Source organism: Myotis brandtii, unplaced genomic scaffold (genome assembly GCF_000412655.1).
Source record: "Myotis brandtii unplaced genomic scaffold, ASM41265v1 scaffold825, whole genome shotgun sequence".
Taxonomy (NCBI): domain Eukaryota; kingdom Metazoa; phylum Chordata; class Mammalia; order Chiroptera; family Vespertilionidae; genus Myotis; species Myotis brandtii.
This window is the reverse complement of record NW_005371349.1, coordinates 1,381,757-1,390,184: the sequence shown is the minus strand read 5'-3', so window position 1 is coordinate 1,390,184 and position 8,428 is coordinate 1,381,757. Positions and strand designations below refer to the sequence as shown.

At 56.7% G+C, this 8,428-nt stretch overlaps 1 long non-coding RNA gene across 1 annotated transcript in view; it reads left to right on the top strand.

Annotated features, from left to right (window-relative positions):
- LOC106724436 overlaps positions 1–7,740 on the top strand; it is a 19,234-nt gene extending 11,494 nt beyond the window's left edge. Inside the window, exon 3 of the long non-coding RNA XR_001360233.1 lies at positions 7,730–7,740. This is a non-coding gene — a long non-coding RNA (uncharacterized LOC106724436). The remainder of the gene's footprint in view (positions 1–7,729) is intronic.
- The last annotated feature ends 688 nt before the right edge of the window (positions 7,741–8,428 follow it).

The window sequence follows — 8,428 nt, the reverse complement described above, 5'->3', positions numbered from 1 at the left end:
ATAAATATGTTTTTATTGATATCGGAGAGGAAGGGAGAGAGATAGAAGCATCAATGATGAGAGATAATCATTGATCGGCTGCCTCCTGCACGCCCCACACGGGGGATCAAGCCTGCAACCTGGGCATGTGCCCTGACCAGGAATGGAACCTTGACCTCCTGGTTTTATAGGTTGATGCTCAACCACTGAGCCACACTGGCTGCTAGGCAACGGGTCCTTATCTTAATCTATCCACAGGGTGGACGTAGGTGTCTCCTTGTGTATGTGAAAAACAGACCTAATATGTGTTTTTCACTGTGTAAATATTTCCTCAATAAAAAAGAAAACATTGTGTGCATGTGTGATTCCAGTTACGAAGTTCACGAACAGGAAAACTAGGCTATGATGCAGATGTCAAGAGAGGTTGCCTTTGGGGAGGGAGGGACGGGGACTAGGGTAAGGGTACCCGGGGCCGTGGTGTAAGAGTTCGTGGTTGGTTGGAGCTGTGGTCTCTGAGCTAGTTCAGCCGTGTGCTTAGGATTTGTGATTTCCTGCTTGGATGCTATGCTTTATAAGAGATTATTCAAAATGTTACATACAGTGTGGTCCTGGATTTTGGGTGAAAATATGTATGCAAAGAAAAAGAACTAAAAGAATTGTATTCGTTTCCTGTGGCTGCTGTAACAAAATACCACGCACTTAGTGGCCGAAAAGGACCCAGGAATATGACTTCATAGTTCGAGGCCCCCCTCTCACTGAGCTGCAATCCCGGTGTGGGCAGGACCCTTGGGATGACCAGGCCACCTGGGCAACCCAGGCTAATCTCTCCCTATTTTAAGGTCATCTGATTAGCACCCTGAATTCCCATCTGCAGCCTTAATTCCTCTGTTGTGTGACCTAACATTCTTGTAGGTTCCAGTTTCGGAGGTGGGGGCCACAATGAAAAGTAAAGAAGTTCAATTTCTAAGTGTAAGGACCTTCCCCCCACCCCTTTTTTTCTTATCTGTATTTTCTGGGTTTCAAGAAGAGAACGCGTTGCTTTGGTTGCAACGACAGACAGGGTCACCAGAGGGGACAATGTCCCTTAGACGGGGCAGCCTCAGCGAAGGACTGTAGGCCGCCCCCTCCCCCGCCCCGTCCCCCGAATGAAGGCCCCGGAGACCCCTGAAGTTGTCGTGGGCATACACATACCGCCTTTGAGATTGAGAAGAACTAAAGCGCAGTTGTCTGTACGGATGGTGTCTTTCCGAGGCGTGTCAGCCGAGGGGCTGGGGCAGCCCTGAGCAGCTAACAGCTAACTTGGGCCTTGAGCAATCGCCACCTGTGTGTGACCTAACATTCTTGTAGGTTCCAGTTTCGGAGGTGGGGGCCACAATGAAAAGTAAAGAAGTTCAATTTCTAAGTGTAAGGACCTTCCCCCCACCCCTTTTTTTCTTATCTGTATTTTCTGGGTTTCAAGAAGAGAACGCGTTGCTTTGGTTGCAACGACAGACAGGGTCACCAGAGGGGACAATGTCCCTTAGACGGGGCAGCCTCAGCGAAGGACTGTAGGCCGCCCCCTCCCCCGCCCCGTCCCCCGAATGAAGGCCCCGGAGACCCCTGAAGTTGTCGTGGGCATACACATACCGCCTTTGAGATTGAGAAGAACTAAAGCGCAGTTGTCTGTACGGATGGTGTCTTTCCGAGGCGTGTCAGCCGAGGGGCTGGGGCAGCCCTGAGCAGCTAACAGCTAACTTGGGCCTTGAGCAATCGCCACCTGTGGTCCTTGCCCTCGGAGACCTCTTTCCAGACATGCACGTGACCTTCTCGTCCAGACAGACAGCTTTTCTGCTTAAACTTTGTTTGCATCACACTTTGAGGTTTAAATATTGCAATAGCAGGATCCTTTGCTTCGGAATTTCAAAAATATGTGAAACAAAGGGATTATGTGTGGGAACGGAATACGGGCGACTTGCCAGGGATACCTTCCCGTTCCTTGTCCCCGTGGGGTTTCCTGGTCACCTCCCCGTGTCCTTGAGAGGCCGCGCCGCCCCTGCCCGCAGGACCGCAGGGTGTGAGGCTGGCACCAGCTGCTCGCTCTGCCCCTTCGCCTTCCCCTCCAGCCCCACTCCAGGGCGCTTTCTGGGTCACAGGCTGGATAATGAGGTGGAAGGAGAAAGTCCTGAGTGTTCCCGGCTCGCCCACCCCTGACACCGCCCGGGCCGAGGTGGTCACTGTGTTTGGGACAAACAACAATTCAAGAATGAAGATCTGTAAGGCCCCGTGCGTCCTAGGAGGGCGACCGAGAAACCTGAGACACATTCTTCTTACTGGATTTTTACTTTAGGCCATGGTTGCCCCTGACACCACTGTAAACAACCTCCTCCTCCCAGGCCTGGGATGCTCCCCGCACAAGCCACCTGGTCCCCAAGAGAGGCCCCTGGCTGCTAACTGTGAGTGCAGGCAACTCACAGGCCCTCGCAGGAAGGAGATGCAAGTGTCGGGGCTGCCTGAACATCTGTGGCGAGTGAGGCTGTCCCAGCGCCCCACTAGCCCACCTGGGAATTCAGGGGTCAGGCTCGCACTCAGACACCGGGAGTCCCTGCAGCTCCCAGAGGCCAAGCCATCAGCCTCAGGGTGCAGAGCTGCTTTCTTGCTTTGCCCGTTGTAGTCTGTGTTAGTCAATCACGCGAGAAAACTGCCCCCTCCCGGCTCCGTCCTGCGTCTGACGTCCACTGGTTACAAATAAGCTGGTAAACGCGAATGTGGGTGTTTTCCACGGGGAATGGCAGGCAGGGTGTCTCCACAGCCGTGTGATCTCAGAGCGCCAAGTCTCTGGGGTGGCCCTGGGCAGCTGTGTTCGGGCCAGGGGGTGTCATCAGTGACCCCATTGCTTCAGGCTCTTTTGGGGATCAGACCCTGGTTCGCTGTGTGTGGGTGTCATGGAGGGGTCTCGGGCCTTCTCGCTGAAGGATGGTGTGCAGGGGGGCTCCCATCCTTCGCTGAGGCTGCCCCCCTCTAAGAAAAGGGACATTGTCCGCTCTGGTGACCCTGCCTGTCGTTGCAACCAAAGCAGCGAGTTCTCTTCTTGAAACCCAGAAAAATCAGCCCTTGTTTCCTAAGTCAGAAGGAACAGGATCCCGGCGGGGAGTTCACGGGAGACCTTTCCAAGTATCTGCGCGTCCTTGGCAGCAGCACAGGGCGCTGGGGCTGACACCCTCTTCCTCGGTGGGGGCAGGGAACAGTCACAGAGAGGAATGAAGTTCTGACTCCCATGATTTAAACCCCACGACAGCTCTCGTGGATGGAAGGTGCCTTGGGGCAGCGGTTCTCAACCTGTGGGTCGCGACCCCTTTGGGGGTCAAACGACCCTTTCACAGGGGTCGCCCAAGACCACCGGAAAACACATATATACTTACATAGTTTTTGTGATGAATCACTATGCTTTAATTATGTTCAACTTGTAACAGTGAAATTGGGGGTCACCACAACAACATGAGGAACTGTATTAAAGCGTCGCGGCGTTAGGGAGGTTGAGAACCACTGCCTCGGGGGCTCTCTGCTGGGGGAGTTGGTGTGCAGGGAGCCCGCACCACGCAGACGCACGGGCATGTGCTGACGTGAGCAAACCCTGGCCCTAGGACCCGGGAAGGGACCCTCGCTGACCTTTCATCTGGTGCCACTTCACCAGGAGGGAGGGGGGTTTCAGAGGTGGAGACTGGGAAGAAGGCCTTCCAGGTGGAAGAGGCTCGAAGTTCTAGAGGCAACAGGGTGAGAGGCGCGTGTGCCCAGGACAGTGAGTCCTCGGGCGGCGGCGGGATGGGCCTGGTTTTCAGCCCGAGGCTCCCGGGCCCCAGGAACATTAAAATCTCATCTTTTTATCACTGTCCCACATGGTGTTCACAAGTCTGAGAACCGGCACAGCCACACATTTGCTAACAAGTCAGGGTTTTTGACTTAGAATTTGAAGAGACGTTTTTGTCAGTAACAGCGCGTTCTAACCACCTTGGCGTTCCGGGGCGTTCCCGCAGCCGCCTCGCGGGACCCTCAGGAGCTGAGTCTGCGCCCACCGCCGTGGATGTGAGTGGCGTGGGCTGTGCCTGGGGGATTTTTGGAGTGATTCCTGGCCAGCACCCCGTCTTTACAAATAAAACCGGAAGCGTGCTTTCATCCCCCTAATGGTTACCTCGGCGTCTGTTGAATGCCGTCACCCTACAGCTTCCAGTCTTTGTTCTCTGCAGTAAATGCTGCTGAAGGAATCTGTGTGCAGAGGCACTTTTGGGGGTACGTGCAGAAACCCCATCAGCATCTTTACGAAAGGTTGGCCTTTGAAAAAGCCCCGGTAAGCTCTTCTCACTGGCTGGAGGACCGTTTTGACAGCCGGGTGGTGGTCCGCGAGCTGATGAGTTACCGAGCAGCTTCACTCAGCAAGCCCAGTGCGCGCTTCCCCAGGAGAGGGCCTCTCACCACCCCAGCGGCTCAGGAGAACCCAGCCCCATCAAAACATACAAACAGATGAAACCCAGCCCGTGTGGCCCCCCATCTCCGCAGAAGGAACATGCAGCAGGGCTGAGGGATTCCGAAAGCCCCTGGTTACAGCGGGTCTTGGGGTGGGTGGGGAGGGTTTAGTTTGGGGCATTAGATCTTTGAGACTCAAGAGCACGCCCCGTCCTCCCTCTCCACCCCCATCATTAGAATGGCAGGACGAACAGGCCTTACAACGGGCCTAGTGCGGTGAGAGGACCCTGAAAAGAGCCAGCCTGGCAGATGGTGAGGCCTCGCACAGGGCAGGGACGTTCTCGAACCCACCACCCGAAGGCCTGGGGCTTGGAGGCCAGCAGCAAGGTGAGGATCGGTCAGCTGCAGGGTCCACGATGCAGGAAGGGTTGGATTCTGTGAGCCTCGGCACCCTGAGCAAGCCGACAGGTCCACCGGGCTCGGGCCAACCACCCGGTGCCCGGAGCCCTGAGGGTGCACAGCAGACCGCTCCTTCGAGGGTGTGGGCAGGGCCTCTCCCTATCCCTTCCCCCTTTGACACGGCACATCTCCGTCTGCACCTCCAGCAGGCTGTCCCCCTCCGTGTCCTCCAGGGTTCCAAACAGAGACCGTGGAATTCATCACCCAGCCGCCCCGTCCCGAGGGTGAAAAGGGTGTTATTAACAAGCACCGACCCAACAGGCATAAACCGAAACTGTCCCGGGCGCGTCTGTTGCCGTAATTATAAGGGAGGCAGGAGGCGAAGGAAAGGAATGTGACTCAGGAATGAGGCCCATAAACCGTCTCCTGTGGGACTGCCCTTCGAGCCCACACCTTCCTCTCTGTTACATAACGCGGCCTGGGTGCCACCAAGGCCAGAGGGAGGGAAGGGACCGCGCACCCAGCCCGGCCGGCCGCAGTGCAGGTGTCCCTTCACCTAGGGAGCCGGCCCGGCGGCCGAGGTTACAATGACGCCTCCTTCCCGCCTTTGTTCTAAGGTGCGTGCGGGGCGCTCCGCTCAGGAAGGGGCCGCTATACTTAGAGCGTAGCGTCCTGTCTCCTCCGCAGGGAGTGCCCTGACCGGCAGGTGGTCCCCGGGGCCCAGGCGGGAAGAGTGGTGCCTTCCAGTAACGACCCGCCAGACGCCTCCTTCCCGCCTTTGTTCTAAGGTGCGTGCGGCACTCCGCTCGGGAAGGGGCCGCTATACTTAGAACTTAGCTGCCGCCCCGCTCAGTGTCCTGGCAGGCGGTCCCCGGGGCCCAGGCGGGAAGAGTGGTGGCTTCCAGTAACCACCCGCCGCCTCCGGTGCAGGCAGCCGGCTCTGCGCCTTCCTCAGTCAGTCCCAGTGGCCGCTGAGCATCCAGGACAATGAGCCTTTGCACGTAGCCACGGGGAAGATCCGGCGGCCGCCGTCCGGAGGGGCTCTGGGCGAATCCCGGCCCTGCCTACCCTGCCGGCCCTGCCTACCCTGTCGGCCCCACAGCAAAGCCGGGCACGGGTGGCCATCCACTCCCAGATGCTCCAGGAAACGCTGCAACGGGGCCGGTGTCCCCGAGAGAGCGGCTGGGTGCTGGCAAGGACGCCTGCTCTCCGGTGGGGCAAGAAGCACCGTTTATCTGTCCTTTTTGTTTGTTTTAACGTACAGCTTTTTATTGATTTTAGAGAGGGGGCAGAGAGAGAGGGAAACACTGATTGGTTGTTCCACTTATTTCTGCATTCATGGTATGTGCCCTGACCTGAGATTGAACCTGCGCCCTTGGTGTATAGAAATGATGCTCTAACCAACTGAGCCACCGGCGAGGGCTTGTATCTGTCTCCGCATAGAGCGTTAGCACAGCAAGTGTCCACGGAATCGCGAGCGCAGAGTGACGGCAAGGGCACCTGCAACCACAGGGCATTGGCGTCTCCTCCGGAGGAGCGGGCCTCGCGCTCTAGTTCCCGCGTCTAGGATGCGTGTGACCCCGGACCCGACTCTCCAACCCGCGGCCCCTCACTTCAGCGCAAAGGCTAGGACTGTGAGCCAAACCAGAGCCTGTGCAGATGCGTTCAGCTCCCGCGGGGCAAACAGGCAGCAGCTTAGAAAAGCAGGGGCACCTTCCCAGGCTGCAGCCCTTCCTGACAATGTCTCCCTTTGCTGCACCTGAAACAATGTCGCTAGTTTATTGCGCTGCTCAGGCTGCTCAAGATTCCATCCAGAGGTGAGAGGGACACGCCCGGGAGGACAGGTTTCCCTCCGCCTGCTCGGGGTCCTGGCTGGACCTGAAAGTTACACTGACAAGGGCATGCGCAGGAGGCAAACATCCAGATGATGTAACCCAGTCTCGTGCCGGGAGCCTTCCTGAGGAGGAGGAGGCCCGAGGAGCAGTTAGCTGAGTGCTTTCCTGCGGCCGAGGAGGGTGAGGGTGAGGGTCAGGGTTAGGGTCAGGGTCAGGGTCAGGGTCAGACAGCAGGAGTCCACACAGCCAACAGGAAACCAAGCAAGGCCTGTTTGGGTTCTCCGTCCCTCTGTCTTCAGAAATGAGGATGCTTCTTTCTGGGGGTGTCGGGCGGGCACCGCTCCCTCGAGGGGTTTGTGGCCTGTTTCAGCGGAGGGAGTGGGGGTCAGAGTGGGCTTCCTGCCTCTGCTGTTGTTAGACTCCTTCAGCTGAGTACTCAGCATGCCGGGTACCATATTTGGGGGGAGCGTGCCCTGAACCCCATCCCAAGCATCTTCTTAAAAGTCAGATATGAAGGACACACCTCCCATGTGCCCTTAGGATGGGTGGCGGGCGCATCGCCTTGCTTTGCCTCCCGTCTGAGCCCAGCCAGGCGGTCACTGGAGCGTGTCACAGTCCCCTCTGTCCGCTGGGCCAGGACTGAGGGACGCACCTTCCCACCCGCACACCTGCCTGTCCCCCGTCCACACGCTGAGGCAGCCAGGGGTTTCACCCCTTCTCTCCCCCGACTCTGGGTGTAATCAGGGTTCCAGATCGCGGGTGTCCCTTTTCCACCGTGGAAGCAGAAGGCCTGCGGGGTCAGATGTGCGATGTAGATTCAGCGAATCCCACGCTCCTGCAGGAGCGGACTCCCCAGGCAGACGCAGGCAGCAGGGCGCCGTTTGTCAGCGTGGATTATGCCCGAGGGAGCTGGGTCTGGAGGCGGGAGCCAAGGCAGCCACTGACCTGGCAGCTTCCCGGTCCTGGTGAGGTGGCAGGTCCCCCGGAGCCAGTTCCGTCCCGGTTCCTGGAAGCCTGGCCAGGGCCCGCATCCGTGAGCGCTCTGTCTCCCCCTCCCCCCTGGCACCAGCTCGCTCCAGTGGGTCCCGCTGTCTGCAGCTGAGACGCTGGCTGATACGATACGAGGGAGCAGGACAGCAGCGGGCGGGGCAGGGCGCCAGGAAGTGGCAGGAAGAGTCCAGACAGCGATGGGGGAAGCTGGCAAGTATTTTGAAGAACGATGACCATTTGTGGGGCCTACCAGGTGCATTATCTATAACCCTCACAGCAACTCCGTTAGCCGTCTTTCTTCCCACTTCACAGAGCAGGCAAGGCTTACCAGGTGTACCGGCTAATAATGAGGATTTTTTCCATAGATGGAGTTGATATATATGGGATTTGATATGTAAGCTATTTTGTTGTATTGACAAGCTTCAAAACATCATATGTCAAATTTTCTGAAGGTGTTAATATCATAGATATTTTTCATGCCAAAAAAAGAGCATTTGCAGGAAGTTTTAATTCATTACTTTATTTTGAAGAAAAGTGCTGTTGAAAGTGATCGTATACTTCGGGAAGCTTATGGTGAACGTGCTCCATCTCAAGATCCTTGTGAACGCTGGTTTAAACGCTTTAAAAGTGATGATTTCTATGTGAAAGACAAAGAACGTCCAGGTCAATTTGAACCACGCTTTGATCGTGAAACGACCAGAATGGGTCAGAAGACACGGCAAAGTAATTTTGCTTCATGATGACGCACCATCACACACTTCAAAACCAGTTAAAGACACGTTAAAAAA